Raw genomic sequence first — 23,584 nt, forward strand, 5'->3', positions numbered from 1 at the left:
TAACGTTATACGTTATAACGTAATACTATATAACGTTATACGTTATATGGTTATACTATATAACGTTATACGTCATAACGTAATACTATATAACGTTATACGTCATAACGTAATACTATATAACGTTATACGTTATAACGTAATACTATATAACGTTATACGTTATTACGTAATACTATATAACGTTATACGTTATGACGTAATACTATAGAACGTTATACGTTATATGGTAATACTATATAATGTTATACGTTATAACGTAATACTATTTAACGTTATACGTTATAACGTAATACCATATAACGTTGTACGTTATAACGTAATACTATATAACGTTATACGTCATAACGTAAAACTATATAACGTTATACGTTATATGGTAATTCTATATAAGGTTATGCGTTATAACGTAATACTATATAACGTTATACGTTATATGGATATACTATATAACGTTATACGTCATAACGTAATACTATATAACGTTATGCGTTATAACGTAATACTATATAACGTTATACGTTATATGGTAATACTATATAACGTTATACGTCATAACGTAATACTATATAACGTTATACGTTATTACGTAATACTATATAACGTTATACGTTATGACGTAATACTATACAACGTTATACGTTATATAGTAATACTATATAATGTTATACGTCATAACGTAAAATTATATAGCGTTATATGTTATATGGTAATACCATATAACGTTATACGTTATAACATAATACTATATAACGTTATACGTCATAACGTAATACTATATAACGTTATACGTTATAACGTAATACTATATAACGTTATACGTTATATGGTAATACCATATAACGTTATACGTTATTACGTAATACTATATAACGTTATACGTTATGACGTAATACTATACTGCGTTATACGTTATATGGTAATACTATATAATGTTATACGTTATAACGTAATACTATATAACGTTATACGTTATAACGTAATACTATATAACGTTATACGTTATAACGTAATACTATATAACGTTATACGTTATATGATAATACTATATAACGTTATACGTCATAACGTAAAACTGTATAACGTTATACGTTATATGGTAAGTCTACATAACGTTATGCGTTATAACGTAATACTATATAACGTTATACGTTATATGGTTATACTATATAACGTTATACGTCATAACGTAATACTATATAACGTTATACGTCATAACGTAATACTATATAACATTATACGTTATAGCGTAATACTATATAACGTTATACGTTATAACGTAATATATTATATAACGTTATACGTTATAACGTAATACTATATAACGTTATACGTTATATGGTAATGCTATATAACGTTATACGTCACAACGTAATTCTATATAACGTTATACGTTATAACGTAATACTATATAACGTTATACGTTATTACGTAATACTATATAACGTTATACGTTATGACGTAATACTATACTACGTTATACGTTATATGGTAATACTATATAATGTTATACGTTATAACGTAATACTATATAACGTTATACGTTATAACGTAATACTATATAACGTTATACGTTATAACGTAATACTATATAACGTTATACGTTATATGATCATACTATATAACGTTATACGTCATAACGTAAAACTGTATAACGTTATACGTTATATGGTAAGTCTACATAACGTTATGCGTTATAACGTAATACTATATAACGTTATACGTTATATGGTAATACTATATAACGTTATACGTCATAACGTAAAACTATATAACGTTATACGTCATAACGTAACACTATATAACGTTATACGTCATAACGTAAAACTATATAACGTTATACGTTATATGGTAGTACCATATAACGTTATACGTTATAACATAATACTATATAACGTTATACGTTATTACGTAATACTATATAACGTTATACGTTATGACGTAATACTATAGAACGTTATACGTTATATGGTAATACTATATAATGTTATACGTTATAACGTAATACTATTTAACGTTATACGTTATAACGTAATACTATATAACGTTGTACATTATAACGTAATACTATATAACGTTATACGTTATATGATAATACTATATGACGTTATACGTCATAACGTAAAACTATATAACGTTATACGTTATAACGTAATACTATATAACGTTATACGTTCTAACGTAATACTATATAACGTTGTACGTTATAACGTAATACAATATAACGTTATACGTTATACGGTAATGTTATATAACGTTATACGTTATATGGTAATACTATATAACGTTATACGTTATATGATAATACTATATAACGTTATACGTCATAACGTAAAACTATATGACGTTATACGTTATATGGTAATTCTATATAACGTTATGCGTTATAACGTAATACTATATAACGTTATACGTTATATGGATATACTATATAACGTCATACGTCATAACCTAATACTATATAACGTTATACGTTATAACGTAATACTATATAACGTTATACGTTATATGGTAATACTATATAACGTTATACGTCATAACGTAATACTATATAACGTTATTCGTTATTACATAATACTATATAACGTTATACGTTATGACGTAATACTATACAACGTTATACGTTATATGGTAACACTATATAATGTTATACGTTATAACGTAATACTATATAACGTTATATGTTATAACGTAATACTATATAACGTTATACGTTATAACGTAATACTATATAACGTTATACGTTATATGATTATACTATATAACGTTATACGTCATAACGTAAAACTGTATAACGTAATACGTTATATGGTAAGTCTACATAACGTTATGCGTTATAACGTAATACTATATAACGCTATACGTTATATGGTAATAGTATATAACGTTATACGTCATAACGTAATACTATATAACGTTATGAGTTATAACGTAATACTATATAACGTTATACGTTATATGGTAATAGTATATAACGTTATACGTCATAACGTAATACTATATAACGTTATACGATATAACGCAATACTATATAACGTTATACGTTATAACGTAATACTGTATAACGTTATACGTCATAACGTAATACTATATAACGTTATACGTCATAACGTAATACTAAATAACGTTGTACGTTATAACGTAATACTATATAACGTTATACGTTATAACGTAATACTATATAACGTTATACGTTATAACGTAATACTATATAACGTTATACGTTCTAACGTAATACTATATAACGTTATACGTTAAAACGTAATACTATATAACGTTATACGTTATAACGTAATGCTGTATAACGTTATACGTCATAACGTAATTCTATATAACGTTATACGTCATAACGTAAAACTATTTAACGTTATACGTTCTAACGTAATACTATATAACGTTATACGTTATAACGTAAAACTGTATAACGTTATACGTTATATGGTAATACCATATAACGTTATACGTTATAACATAATACTATATAACGTTATACGTCATAACGTAATACTATATAACGTTATACGTTATATGATAATACTATATAACGTTATACGTCATAACGTAAAACTATATAACGTTATACGTTATATGGTAATTCTATATAAGGTTATACGTTCTAACGTAATACTATATAACGTTATACGTTATAACGTAAAACTGTATAATGTTATACGTTATATGATAATACTATATAACGTTATACGTCATAACGTAAAACTATATAACGTTATACGTTATATGGTAATTCTATATAAGGTTATACGTTCTAACGTAATACTATATAACGTTATACGTTAAAACGTAATACTATATAACCTTATACGTTATAACGTAATACTGTATAACGTTATAAGTCATAACGTAATACTATATAACGTTATACGTTATAACGTAATACTATATAACGTTATACGTTATTACGTAATACTATATAACGTTATACGTTATGACGTAATACTATAGAACGTTATACGTTATATGGTAATACTATATAATGTTATACGTTATAACGTAATACTATTTAACGTTATACGTTATAACGTAATACTATATAACGTTGTACGTTATATGATAATACTATATAACGTTATACGTTATAACGTAATACTATATAACGTTATACGTTATATGATAATACTATATAACGTTATACGTTATAACGTAATACTATTTAACGTTATACGTTCTAACGTAATACTATATAACGTTATACGTTATAACGTAAAACTGTATAATGTTATACGTTATATGGTAATACTATATAACGTTGTACGTTATAACGTAATACTATATAACGTTATACGTTATATGATAATACTATATAACGTTATACGTTATATGATAATACTATATAACGTTATACGTCATAACGTAAAACTATATAACGTTATACGTTTTAACGTAATACTATATAACGTTATACGTTCTAACGTAATACTATATAACGTTGTACGTTATAACGTAATACAATATAACGTTATACGTTATATGGTAATACTATATAAAGTTGTACGTTATAACGTAATACTATATAACGTTATACGTTCTAACGTAATACCATATAACGTTATACGTTATAACGTAATACTATATAACGTTGTACGTTATAACGTAATACTATATAACGTTATACGTTATATGATTATACTATATAACGTTATACGTTATATGATAATACTATATAACGTTATACGTCATAACGTAAAACTATATAACGTTATACGTTATAACGTAATACTATATAACGTTATACGTTCTAACGTAATACTATATAACGTTGTACGTTATAACGTAATACAATATAACGTTATACGTTATATGGTAATACTATATAAAGTTGTACGTTATAACGTAATACTATATAACGTTATACGTTATGACGTAATACTATAGAACGTTATACGTTATATGGTAATACTATATAATGTTATACGTTATAACGTAATACTATTTAACGTTATACGTTATAACGTTATACTATATAACGTTGTACGTTATAACGTAATACAATATAACGTTATACGTTATATGGTAATACTATATAAAGTTGTACGTTATAACGTAATACTATATAACGTTATACGTTCTAACGTAATACCATATAACGTTATACGTTATAACGTAATACTATATAACGTTATACGTTATTACGTAATACTATATAACGTTATACGTCATAACGTAATACTATATAACGTTATACGTTATAACGTAATACTATATAACGTTATACGTTATTACGTAATACTATATAACGTTATACGTTATAACGTAATACTATATAACGTTATACGTCATAACGTAAAACTATATAACGTTATACGTTATAACGTAATACTATATAACGTTATACGTTCTAACGTAATACTATATAACGTTATACGTTATAACGTAATACTATATAACGTTATACGTTATAACGTAATACTGTATAACGTTATACGTCATAACGTAATACTATATAACGTTATACGTCATAACGTAAAACTATATAGCGTTATACGTTATATGGTAATACCATATAACGTTATACGTTATAACATAATACTATATAACGTTATACGTCATAACGTAATACTATATAACGTTATACGTTATAACGTAATACTATATAACGTTATACGTTATGACGTAATACTATACAACGTTATACGTTATATAGTAATACTATGTAACGTTATACGTTATGACGTAATACTATACAACGTTATACGTTATATAGTAATACTATATAATGTTATACGTCATAACGAAAAACTATATAGCGTTATATGTTATATGGTAATACCATATAACGTTATACGTTATAACATAATACTATATAACGTTATACGTCATAACGTAATACTATATAACGTTATACGTTATAACGTAATGCTATATAACGTTATACGTTATAACGTAATACTATATAACGTTATACGTTCTAACGTAATACTATATAACGTTATACGTTATAACGTAATACTATATAACGTTATACGTTATATGATAATACTATATAACGTTATACGTTATATGGTAATTCTATATAACGTTATGCGTTATTACGTAATACTATATAACGTTATACGTTATATGGATATACTATATAACGTTATACGTCATAACGTAATACTATATAACGTTATACGTTATAACGTAATACTATATAACGTTATACGTTCTAACGTAATACTATATAACGTTATACGTTATAACGTAAAACTGTATAACGTTATACGTTATATGGTAATACTATATAACGTTGTACGTTATAACGTAATACTATATAACGTTATACGTTATATGATAATACTATATAACGTTATACGTTATATGGTAATTCTATATAACGTTATACGTTCTAACGTAATACCATATAACGTTATACGTTATAACGTAATACTATATAACGTTATACGTTATTACGTAATACTATATAACGTTATACGTTATTACGTAATACTATATAACGTTATACGTCATAACGTAATACTATATAACGTTATACGTCATAACGTAAAACTATATAAAGTTGTACGTTATAACGTAATACTATATAACGTTATACGTTCTAACGTAATACCATATAACGTTATACGTTATAACGTAATACTATATAACGTTATACGTTATTACGTAATACTATATAACGTTATACGTCATAACGTAATACTATATAACGTTATACGTTATAACGTAATACTATATAACGTTATACGTTATTACGTAATACTATATAACGTTATACGTTATAACGTAATGCTATATAACGTTATACGTTATAACGTAATACTATATAACGTTATACGTTCTAACGTAATACTATATAACGTTATACGTTATAACGTAATACTATATAACGTTATACGTTATATGATAATACTATATAACGTTATACGTTATATGATAATACTATATAACGTTATACGTCATAACGTAAAACTATATAACGTTATACGTTATAACGTAATACTATATAACGTTATACGTTCTAACGTAATACTATATAACGTTGTACGTTATAACGTAATACAATATAACGTTATACGTTATATGGTAATACTATATAAAGTTGTACGTTATAACGTAATACTATATAACGTTATACGTTATGACGTAATACTATAGAACGTTATACGTTATATGGTAATACTATATAATGTTATACGTTATAACGTAATACTATTTAACGTTATACGTTATAACGTTATACTATATAACGTTGTACGTTATAACTTAATACAATATAACGTTATACGTTATATGGTAATACTATATAAAGTTGTACGTTATAACGTAATACTATATAACGTTATACGTTCTAACGTAATACCATATAACGTTATACGTTATAACGTAATACTATATAACGTTATACGTTATTACGTAATACTATATAACGTTATACGTCATAACGTAATACTATATAACGTTATACGTTATAACGTAATACTATATAACGTTATACGTTATTACGTAATACTATATAACGTTATACGTTATAACGTAATACTATATAACGTTATACGTCATAACGTAAAACTATATAACGTTATACGTTATAACGTAATACTATATAACGTTATACGTTCTAACGTAATACTATATAACGTTATACGTTATAACGTAATACTATATAACGTTATACGTTATAACGTAATACTGTATAACGTTATACGTCATAACGTAATACTATATAACGTTATACGTCATAACGTAAAACTATATAGCGTTATACGTTATATGGTAATACCATATAACGTTATACGTTATAACATAATACTATATAACGTTATACGTCATAACGTAATACTATATAACGTTATACGTTATAACGTAATACTATATAACGTTATACGTTATGACGTAATACTATACAACGTTATACGTTATATAGTAATACTATGTAACGTTATACGTTATGACGTAATACTATACAACGTTATACGTTATATAGTAATACTATATAATGTTATACGTCATAACGAAAAACTATATAGCGTTATATGTTATATGGTAATACCATATAACGTTATACGTTATAACATAATACTATATAACGTTATACGTCATAACGTAATACTATATAACGTTATACGTTATAACGTAATGCTATATAACGTTATACGTTATAACGTAATACTATATAACGTTATACGTTCTAACGTAATACTATATAACGTTATACGTTATAACGTAATACTATATAACGTTATACGTTATATGATAATACTATATAACGTTATACGTTATATGGTAATTCTATATAACGTTATGCGTTATTACGTAATACTATATAACGTTATACGTTATATGGATATACTATATAACGTTATACGTCATAACGTAATACTATATAACGTTATACGTTATAACGTAATACTATATAACGTTATACGTTCTAACGTAATACTATATAACGTTATACGTTATAACGTAAAACTGTATAACGTTATACGTTATATGGTAATACTATATAACGTTGTACGTTATAACGTAATACTATATAACGTTATACGTTATATGATAATACTATATAACGTTATACGTTATATGGTAATTCTATATAACGTTATACGTTATAACGTTATACTATATAACGTTGTACGTTATAACGTAATACTATATAACGTTATACGTTATATGATAATACTATATAACGTTATACGTCATAACGTAAAACTATATACAGTTATACGTTATATGGTAATTCTATATAAGGTTATGCGTTATAACGTAATACTATATAACGTTATACGTTATGACGTAATACTATATAACGTTATACGTCATAACGTAATACTATAATACGTTATGCGTTATAACGTAATACTATATAACGTTATACGTTATATGGTAATAGTATATAACGTTATACGTCATAACGTAAAACTATATAACGCTATACGTCATAACGTAAAACTATATAGCGTTATACGTTATATGGTAATACCATATAACGTTATACGTTATAACATAATACTATATAACGTTATACGTCATAACGTAATACTATATAACGTTATACGTTATAACGTAATACTATATAACGTTATACGTTCTAACGTAATACTATATAACGTTATACGTTCTAACGTAATACTATATAACGTTATACGTTAAAACGTAATACTATATAACGTTATACGTTATAACGTAATGCTGTATAACGTTATACGTCATAACGTAATTCTATATAACGTTATACGTCATAACGTAAAACTATTTAACGTTATACGTTCTAACTTAATACTATATAACGTTATACGTTATAACGTAAAACTGTATAACGTTATACGTTATATGGTAAGTCTATATAACGTTATACGTCATAACGTAAAACTATATAACGTTATACGTTATATGGTAATACCATATAACGTTATACGTTATAACGTAATACTATATAACGTTATACGTTCTAACGTAATACCATATAACGTTATACGTTATAACGTAATACTATATAACGTTATACGTTATTACGTAATACTATATAACGTTATACGTTATGACGTAATACTATATAACGTTATACGTTATAACGTAATACTATATAACGTTATACGTCATAACGTAAAACTATATAACGTTATACGTTATAACGTAATACTATATAACGTTATACGTTCTAACGTAATACTATATAACTTTATACGTTATAACGTAATACTATATAACGTTATACGTTATAACGTAATACTGTATAACGTTATACGTCATAACGTAATACTATATAACGTTATACGTCATAACGTAAAACTATATAGCGTTATACGTTATATGGTAATACCATATAACGTTATACGTTATAACATAATACTATATAACGTTATACGTCATAACGTAATACTATATAACGTTATACGTTATAACGTAATACTATATAACGTTATACGTTATTACGTAATACTATATAACGTTATACGTTATGACGTAATACTATAGAACGTTATACGTTATATGGTAATACTATATAATGTTATACGTTATAACGTAATACTATTTAACGTTATACGTTATAACGTAATACCATATAACGTTGTACGTTATAACGTAATACTATATAACGTTATACGTTATATGATAATACTATATAACGTTATACGTCATAACGTAAAACTATATAACGTTATACGTTATATGGTAATTCTATATAAGGTTATGCGTTATAACGTAATACTATATAACGTTATACGTTATATGGATATACTATATAACGTTATACGTCATAACGTAATACTATATAACGTTATACGTTATAACGTAATACTATATAACGTTATACGTTATATGGTAATACTATATAACGTTATACGTCATAACGTAATACTATATAACGTTATACGTTATTACGTAATACTATATAACGTTATACGTTATGACGTAATACTATACAACGTTATACGTTATATAGTAATACTATATAATGTTATACGTCATAACGTAAAATTATATAGCGTTATATGTTATATGGTAATACCATATAACGTTATACGTTATAACATAATACTATATAACGTTATACGTCATAACGTAATACTATATAACGTTATACGTCATAACGTAAAACTATTTAACGTTATACGTTCTAACTTAATACTATATAACGTTATACGTTATAACGTAAAACTGTATAACGTTATACGTTATATGGTAAGTCTATATAACGTTATACGTCATAACGTAAAACTATATAACGTTATACGTTATATGGTAATACCATATAACGTTATACGTTATAACGTAATACTATATAACGTTATACGTTCTAACGTAATACCATATAACGTTATACGTTATAACGTAATACTATATAACGTTATACGTTATTACGTAATACTATATAACGTTATACGTTATGACGTAATACTATATAACGTTATACGTTATAACGTAATACTATATAACGTTATACGTCATAACGTAAAACTATATAACGTTATACGTTATAACGTAATACTATATAACGTTATACGTCATAACGTAAAACTATATAGCGTTATACGTTATATGGTAATACCATATAACGTTATACGTTATAACATAATACTATATAACGTTATACGTCATAACGTAATACTATATAACGTTATACGTTATAACGTAATACTATATAACGTTATACGTTATTACGTAATACTATATAACGTTATACGTTATGACGTAATACTATATAACGTTATACGTTATAACGTAATACTATATAACGTTATACGTCATAACGTAAAACTATATAACGTTATACGTTATAACGTAATACTATATAACGTTATACGTTCTAACGTAATACTATATAACTTTATACGTTATAACGTAATACTATATAACGTTATACGTTATAACGTAATACTGTATAACGTTATACGTCATAACGTAATACTATATAACGTTATACGTCATAACGTAAAACTATATAGCGTTATACGTTATATGGTAATACCATATAACGTTATACGTTATAACATAATACTATATAACGTTATACGTCATAACGTAATACTATATAACGTTATACGTTATAACGTAATACTATATAACGTTATACGTTATTACGTAATACTATATAACGTTATACGTTATGACGTAATACTATAGAACGTTATACGTTATATGGTAATACTATATAATGTTATACGTTATAACGTAATACTATTTAACGTTATACGTTATAACGTAATACCATATAACGTTGTACGTTATAACGTAATACTATATAACGTTATACGTTATATGATAATACTATATAACGTTATACGTCATAACGTAAAACTATATAACGTTATACGTTATATGGTAATTCTATATAAGGTTATGCGTTATAACGTAATACTATATAACGTTATACGTTATATGGATATACTATATAACGTTATACGTCATAACGTAATACTATATAACGTTATACGTTATAACGTAATACTATATAACGTTATACGTTATATGGTAATACTATATAACGTTATACGTCATAACGTAATACTATATAACGTTATACGTTATTACGTAATACTATATAACGTTATACGTTATGACGTAATACTATACAACGTTATACGTTATATAGTAATACTATATAATGTTATACGTCATAACGTAAAATTATATAGCGTTATATGTTATATGGTAATACCATATAACGTTATACGTTATAACATAATACTATATAACGTTATACGTCATAACGTAATACTATATAACGTTATACGTTATAACGTAATACTATATAACGTTATACGTTATAACGTAATACTATATAACGTTATACGTTCTAACGTAATACTATATAACGTTATACGTTAAAACGTAATACTATATAACGTTATACGTTATAACGTAATACTGTATAACGTTATACGTCATAACGTAATTCTATATAACGTTATACGTTATAACGTAATACTATATAACGTTATACGTTCTAACGTAATACTATATAACGTTATACGTTATAACGTAAAACTGTATAATGTTATACGTTATATGGTAATACTATATAACGTTGTACGTTATAACGTAATACTATATAACGTTATACGTTATATGATAATACTATATAACGTTATACGTTATATGATAATACTATATAACGTTATACGTCATAACGTAAAACTATATAACGTTATACGTTATAACGTAATACTATATAACGTTATACGTTATAACGTAATACTATATAACGTTATACGTTCTAACGTAATACTATATAACCTTATACGTTATAACGTAATACTATATAACGTTATACGTTATAACGTAATACCGTATAACGTTATACGTCATAACGTAAAACTATATAACGTTATACGTTATAACGTAATACTATATAACGTTATACGTTATAACGTAATACTATATAACGTTATACGTTCTAACGTAATACTATATAACGTTATACGTTATATGATAATACTATATAACGTTATACGTTATATGATAATACTATATAACGTTATACGTCATAACGTAAAACTATATAACGTTATACGTTATAACGTAATACTATATAACGTTATACGTTATAACGTAATACCGTATAACGTTATACGTTATAACGTAATACTATATAACGTTATACGTTATAACGTAATACTATATAACGTTATACGTTCTAACGTAATACTATATAACGTTATACGTTAAAACGTAATACTATATAACGTTATACGTTATAACGTAATACTATATAACGTTATACGTTATAACGTAATACTGTATAACGTTATACGTCATAACGTAAAACTATATAACGTTATACGTTATATGATAATACTATATAACGTTATACGTTATTACGTAATACTATATAACGTTATACGTTATGACGTAATACTATACAACGTTATACGTTATATGGTAATACTATATAATGTTATACGTTATAACGTAATACTATATAACGTTATACGTTATATGATAATACTATATAACGTTATACGTCATAACGTAAAACTATATAACGTTATACGTTATATGGTAATTCTATATAAGGTTATGCGTTATAACGTAATACTATATAACGTTATACGTTATATGGATATACTATATAACGTTATACGTCATAACGTAATACTATATAACGTTATACGTTATAACGTAATACTATATAACGTTATACGTTGTATGGTAATACTATATAACGTTATACGTCATAACGTAATACTATATAACGTTATACGTTATTACGTAATACTATATAACGTTATACGTTATGACGTAATACTATACAACGTTATACGTTATATAGTAATACTATATAATGTTATACGTCATAACGTAAAACTATATAGCGTTATATGTTATATGGTAATACCATATAACGTTATACGTTATAACATAATACTATATAACGTTATACGTCATAACGTAATACTATATAACGTTATACGTTATAACGTAATACTATATAACGTTATACGTTCTAACGTAATACTATATAACGTTATACGTTATAACGTAAAACTGTATAATGTTATACGTTATATGGTAATACTATATAACGTTGTACGTTATAACGTAATACTATATAACGTTATACGTTATATGATAATACTATATAACGTTATACGTTATATGATAATACTATAGAACGTTATACGTTATATGGTAATACTATATAATGTTATACGTTATAACGTAATACTATTTAACGTTATACGTTATAACGTAATACTATATAACGTTGTACGTTATAACGTAATACTATATAACGTTATACGTTATATGATAATACTATATAACGTTATACGTCATAACGTAAAACTATATAACGTTATACGTTATATGGTAATTCTATATAAGGTTATACGTTCTAACGTAATACTATATAACGTTATACGTTAAAACGTAATACTATATAACGTTATACGTTATAACGTAATACTGTATAACGTTATAAGTCATAACGTAATACTATATAACGTTATACGTTATAACGTAATACTATATAACGTTATACGTTATTACGTAATACTATATAACGTTATACGTTATGACGTAATACTATAGAACGTTATACGTTATATGGTAATACTATATAATGTTATACGTTATAACGTAATACTATTTAACGTTATACGTTATAACGTAATACTATATAACGTTGTACGTTATAACGTAATACTATATAACGTTATACGTTATATGATAATACTATATAACGTTATACGTTATAACGTAATACTATTTAACGTTATACGTTCTAACGTAATACTATATAACGTTATACGTTATAACGTAAAACTGTATAATGTTATACGTTATATGGTAATACTATATAACGTTGTACGTTATAACGTAATACTATATAACGTTATACGTTATATGATAATACTATATAACGTTATACGTTATATGATAATACTATATAACGTTATACGTCATAACGTAAAACTATATAACGTTATACGTTATAACGTAATACTATATAACGTTATACGTTCTAACGTAATACTATATAACGTTGTACGTTATAACGTAATACAATATAACGTTATACGTTATATGGTAATACTATATAAAGTTGTACGTTATAACGTAATACTATATAACGTTATACGTTCTAATGTAATACCATATAACGTTATACGTTATAACGTAATACTATATAACGTTATACGTTATTACGTAATACTATATAACGTTATACGTCATAACGTAATACTATATAACGTTATACGTTATAACGTAATACTATATAACGTTATACGTTATTACGTAATACTATATAACGTTATACGTTATAACGTAATACTATATAACGTTATACGTCATAACGTAAAACTATATAACGTTATACGTTATAACGTAATACTATATAACGTTATACGTTCTAACGTAATACTATATAACGTTATACGTTATAACGTAATACTATATAACGTTATACGTTATAACGTAATACTGTATAACGTTATACGTCATAACGTAATACTATATAACGTTATACGTCATAACGTAAAACTATATAGCGTTATACGTTATATGGTAATACCATATAACGTTATACGTTATAACATAATACTATATAACGTTATACGTCATAACGTAATACTATATAACGTTATACGTTATAACGTAATACTATATAACGTTATACGTTATTACGTAATACTATATAACGTTATACGTTATGACGTAATACTATAGAACGTTATACGTTATATGGTAATACTATATAATGTTATACGTCATAACGTAATACTATATAACGTTATACGTTATTACGTAATACTATGTAACGTTATACGTTATGACGTAATACTATACAACGTTATACGTTATATAGTAATACTATATAATGTTATACGTCATAACGAAAAACTATATAGCGTTATATGTTATATGGTAATACCATATAACGTTATACGTTATAACATAATACTATATAACGTTATACGTCATAACGTAATACTATATAACGTTATACGTTATAACGTAATACTATATAACGTTATACGTTATAACGTAATACTATATAACGTTATACGTTCTAACGTAATACTATATAACGTTATACGTTATAACGTAATACTATATAACGTTATACGTTATATGATAATACTATATAACGTTATACGTTATATGGTAATTCTATATAACGTTATGCGTTATTACGTAATACTATATAACGTTATACGTTATATGGATATACTATATAACGTTATACGTCATAACGTAATACTATATAACGTTATACGTTATAACGTAATACTATATAACGTTATACGTTCTAACGTAATACTATATAACGTTATACGTTATAACGTAAAACTGTATAACGTTATACGTTATATGGTAATACTATATAACGTTGTACGTTATAACGTAATACTATATAACGTTATACGTTATATGATAATACTATATAACGTTATACGTTATATGGTAATTCTATATAACGTTATGCGTTATAACGTAATACTATATAACGTTATACGTTATATGGATATACTATATAACGTTATACGTCATAACGTAATACTATATAACGTTATACGTTATATGGTAATAGTATATAACGTTATACGTCATAACGTAATACTATAATACGTTATGCGTTATAACGTAATACTATATAACGTTATACGTTATATGGTAATAGTATATAACGTTATACGTCATAACGTAAAACTATATAACGTTATACGTCATAACGTAAAACTATATAGCGTTATACGTTATATGGTAATACCATATAACGTTATACGTTATAACATAATACTATATAACGTTATACGTCATAACGTAATACTATATAACGTTATACGTTATAACGTAATACTATATAACGTTATACGTTCTAACGTAATACTATATAACGTTATACGTTCTAACGTAATACTATATAACGTTATACGTTAAAACGTAATACTATATAACGTTATACGTTATAACGTAATGCTGTATAACGTTATACGTCATAACGTAATTCTATATAACGTTATACGTCATAACGTAAAACTATTTAACGTTATACGTTCTAACGTAATACTATATAACGTTATACGTTATAACGTAAAACTGTATAACGTTATACGTTATATGGTAAGTCTATATAACGTTATACGTCATAACGTAAAACTATATAACGTTATACGTTATATGGTAATACCATATAACGTTATACGTTATAACGTAATACTATATAACGTTATACGTTCTAACGTAATACCATATAACGTTATACGTCATAACGTAATACTATATAACGTTATACGTCATAACGTAAAACTATATAGCGTTATACGTTATATGGTAATACCATATAACGTTATACGTTATAACATAATACTATATAACGTTATACGTCATAACGTAATACTATATAACGTTATACGTTATAACGTAATACTATATAACGTTATACGTTATTACGTAATACTATATAACGTTATACGTTATGACGTAATACTATAGAACGTTATACGTTATATGGTAATACTATATAATGTTATACGTTATAACGTAATACTATTTAACGTTATACGTTATAACGTTATACTATATAACGTTGTACGTTATAACGTAATACTATATAACGTTATACGTTATATGATAATACTATATAACGTTATACGTCATAACGTAAAACTATATAACGTTATACGTTATATGGTAATTCTATATAAGGTTATGCGTTATAACGTAATACTATATAACGTTATACGTCATAACGTAATACTATATAACGTTATACGTTATAACGTAATACTATATAACGTTATACGTTATATGGTAATACTATATAACGTTATACGTCATAACGTAATACTATATAACGTTATACGTTATTACGTAATACTATGTAACGTTATACGTTATGACGTAATACTATACAACGTTATACGTTATATAGTAATACTATATAATGTTATACGTCATAACGAAAAACTATATAGCGTTATATGTTATATGGTAATACCATATAACGTTATACGTTATAACATAATACTATATAACGTTATACGTCATAACGTAATACTATATAACGTTATACGTTATAACGTAATACTATATAACGTTATACGTTATAACGTAATACTATATAACGTTATACGTTCTAACGTAATACTATATAACGTTATACGTTATAACGTAATACTATATAACGTTATACGTTATATGATAATACTATATAACGTTATACGTTATATGGTAATTCTATATAACGTTATGCGTTATTACGTAATACTATATAACGTTATACGTTATATGGATATACTATATAACGTTATACGTCATAACGTAATACTATATAACGTTATACGTTATAACGTAATACTATATAACGTTATACGTTCTAACGTAATACTATATAACGTTATACGTTATAACGTAAAACTGTATAACGTTATACGTTATATGGTAATACTATATAACGTTGTACGTTATAACGTAATACTATATAACGTTATACGTTATATGATAATACTATATAACGTTATACGTTATATGGTAATTCTATATAACGTTATGCGTTATAACGTAATACTACATAACGTTATACGTTATATGGATATACTATATAACGTTATACGTCATAACGTAATACTATATAACGTTATACGTTATATGGTAATAGTATATAACGTTATACGTCATAACGTAATACTATAATACGTTATGCGTTATAACGTAATACTATATAACGTTATACGTTATATGGTAATAGTATATAACGTTATACGTCATAACGTAAAACTATATAACGTTATACGTCATAACGTAAAACTATATAGCGTTATACGTTATATGGTAATACCATATAACGTTATACGTTATAACATAATACTATATAACGTTATACGTCATAACGTAATACTATATAACGTTATACGTTATAACGTAATACTATATAACGTTATACGTTCTAACGTAATACTATATAACGTTATACGTTCTAACGTAATACTATATAACGTTATACGTTAAAACGTAATACTATATAACGTTATACGTTATAACGTAATGCTGTATAACGTTATACGTCATAACGTAATTCTATATAACGTTATACGTCATAACGTAAAACTATTTAACGTTATACGTTCTAACGTAATACTATATAACGTTATACGTTATAACGTAAAACTGTATAACGTTATACGTTATATGGTAAGTCTATATAACGTTATACGTCATAACGTAAAACTATATAACGTTATACGTTATATGGTAATACCATATAACGTTATACGTTATAACGTAATACTATATAACGTTATACGTTCTAACGTAATACCATATAACGTTATACGTTATAACGTAATACTATATAACGTTATACGTTATTACGTAATACTATATAACGTTATACGTTATGACGTAATACTATATAACGTTATACGTTATAACGTAATACTATATAACGTTATACGTCATAACGTAAAACTATATAACGTTATACGTTATAACGTAATACTATATAACGTTATACGTTCTAACGTAATACTATATAACGTTATACGTTATAACGTAATACTATATAACGTTATACGTTATAACGTAATACTGTATAACGTTATACGTCTTAACGTAATACTATATAACGTTATACGTCATAACGTAAAACTATATAGCGTTATACGTTATATGGTAATACCATATAACGTTATACGTTATAACATAATACTATATAACGTTATACGTCATAACGTAATACTATATAACGTTATACGTTATAACGTAATACTATATAACGTTATACGTTATTACGTAATACTATATAACGTTATACGTTATGACGTAATACTATAGAACGTTATACGTTATATGGTAATACTATATAATGTTATACGTTATAACGTAATACTATTTAACGTTATACGTTATAACGTAATACCATATAACGTTGTACGTTATAACGTAATACTATATAACGTTATACGTTATATGATAATACTATATAACGTTATACGTCATAACGTAAAACTATATAACGTTATACGTTATATGGTAATTCTATATAAGGTTATGCGTTATAACGTAATACTATATAACGTTATACGTTATATGGATATACTATATAACGTTATACGTCATAACGTAATACTATATAACGTTATACGTTATAACGTAATACTATATAACGTTATACGTTATATGGTAACACTATATAACGTTATACGTCATAACGTAATACTATATAACGTTATACGTTATTACGTAATACTATATAACGTTATACGTTATGACGTAATACTATACAACGTTATACGTTATATAGTAATACTATATAATGTTATACGTCATAACGTAAAATTATATAGCGTTATATGTTATATGGTAATACCATATAACGTTATACGTTATAACATAATACTATATAACGTTATACGTCATAACGTAATACTATATAACGTTATACGTTATAACGTAATACTATATAACGCTATACGTTATAACGTAATACTATATAACGTTATACGTTCTAACGTAATACTATATAACGTTATACGTTAAAACGTAATACTATATAACGTTATACGTTATAACGTAATACTGTATAACGTTATACGTCATAACGTAATTCTATATAACGTTATACGTTATAACGTAATACTATATAACGTTATACGTTCTAACGTAATACTATATAACGTTATACGTTATAACGTAAAACTGTATAATGTTATACGTTATATGGTAATACTATATAACGTTGTACGTTATAACGTAATACTATATAACGTTATACGTTATATGATAATACTATATAACGTTATACGTTATATGATAATACTATATAACGTTATACGTCATAACGTAAAACTATATAACGTTATAAGTTATAACGTAATACTATATAACGTTATACGTTATAACGTAATACTATATAACGTTATACGTTCTAACGTAATACTATATAACCTTATACGTTATAACGTAATACTATATAACGTTATACGTTATAACGTAATACCGTATAACGTTATACGTCATAACGTAATACTATATAACGTTATACGTCATAACGTAAAACTATATAGCGTTATACGTTATATGCTAATACCATATAACGTTATACGTTATAGCATAATAATATATAACGTTATACGTCATAACGTAATACTATATAACGTTATACGTTATAACGTAATACTATATAACGTTATACGTTATAACGTAATACTATATAACGTTATACGTTCTAACGTAATACTATATAACGTTATACGTTAAAACGTAATACTATATAACGTTATACGTTATAACGTAATACTATATAACGTTATACGTTATAACGTAATACTGTATAACGTTATACGTCATAACGTAAAACTATATAACGTTATACGTTATATGATAATACTATATAACGTTATACGTTATTACGTAATACTATATAACGTTATACGTTATGACGTAATACTATACAACGTTATACGTTATATGGTAATAGTATATAATGTTATACGTTATAACGTAATACTATATAACGTTATACGTTATATGATAATACTATATAACGTTATACGTCATAACGTAAAACTATATAACGTTATACGTTATATGGTAATTCTATATAAGGTTATGCGTTATAACGTAATACTATATAACGTTATACGTTATATGGATATACTATATAACGTTATACGTCATAACGTAATACTATATAACGTTATACGTTATAACGTAATACTATATAACGTTATACGTTGTATGGTAATACTATATAACGTTATACGTCATAACGTAATACTATATAACGTTATACGTTATTACGTAATACTATATAACGTTATACGTTATGACGTAATACTATACAACGTTATACGTTATATAGTAATACTATATAATGTTATACGTCATAACGTAAAACTATATAGCGTTATATGTTATATGGTAATACCATATAACGTTATACGTTATAACATAATACTATATAACGTTATAGGTCATAACGTAATACTATATAACCTTATACGTTATAACGTAATACTATATAACGTTATACGTTATAACGTAATACTATATAACGTTATACGTTCTAACGTAATACTATATAACGTTATACGTTAAAACGTAATACTATATAACGTTATACGTTATAACGTAATACTGTATAACGTTATACGTCATAACGTAATTCTATATAACGTTATACGTTATAACGTAATACTATATAACGTTATACGTTCTAACGTAATACTATATAACGTTATACGTTATAACGTAAAACTGTATAATGTTATACGTTATATGGTAATACTATATAACGTTGTACGTTATAACGTAATACTATATAACGTTATACGTTATATGATAATACTATATAACGTTATACGTTATATGATAATACTATATAACGTTATACGTCATAACGTAAAACTATATAACGTTATACGTTATAACGTAATACTATATAACGTTATACGTTCTAACGTAATACTATATAACGTTGTACGTTGTAACGTAATACAATATAACGTTATACGTTATATGGTAATACTATATAACGTTGTACGTTATAACGTAATACTATATAACGTTATACGTTATATGATAATACTATATAACGTTATACGTTATATGGTAATTCTATATAACGTTATGCGTTATAACGTAATACTATATAACGTTATACGTTATATGGATATACTATATAACGTTATACGTCATAACGTAATACTATATAACGTTATACGTTATAACGTAATACTATATAACGTTATACGTTATAACGTAATACTATATAACGTTATACGTTCTAACGTAATACTATATAACCTTATACGTTATAACGTAATACTATATAACGTTATACGTTATAACGTAATACCGTATAACGTTATACGTCATAACGTAATACTATATAACGTTATACGTCATAACGTAAAACTATATAGCGTTATACGTTATATGCTAATACCATATAACGTTATACGTTATAGCATAATAATATATAACGTTATACGTCATAACGTAATACTATATAACGTTATACGTTCTAACGTAATACTATATAACGTTGTACGTTATAACGTAATACAATATAACGTTATACGTTATATGCTAATGTTATATAACGTTATACGTTATATGGTAATACTATATAACGTTATACGTCATAACGTAATACTATATAACGTTATACGTTATAACGTAATACTATATAACGTTATACGTTATAACGTAATACTATATAACGTTATACGTTCTAACGTAATACTATATAACCTTATACGTTATAACGTAATACTATATAACGTTATACGTTATAACGTAATACCGTATAACGTTATACGTCATAACGTAATACTATATAACGTTATACGTCATAACGTAAAACTATATAGCGTTATACGTTATATGCTAATACCATATAACGTTATACGTTATAGCATAATAATATATAAAGTTATACGTCATAACGTAATACTATATAACGTTATACGTTATAACGTAATACTATATAACGTTATACGTTATAACGTAATACTATATAACGTTATACGTTCGAACGTAATAATATATAACGTTATACGTTAAAACGTAATACTATATAACGTTATACGTTATAACGTAATACTATATAACGTTATACGTTATAACGTAATACTGTATAACGTTATACGTCATAACGTAAAACTATATA

Source organism: Bombus flavifrons, chromosome 3, assembly GCF_040668555.2.
Source record: "Bombus flavifrons isolate JBK064 chromosome 3, iyBomFlav1_principal, whole genome shotgun sequence".
Classification (NCBI taxonomy): domain Eukaryota; kingdom Metazoa; phylum Arthropoda; class Insecta; order Hymenoptera; family Apidae; genus Bombus; species Bombus flavifrons.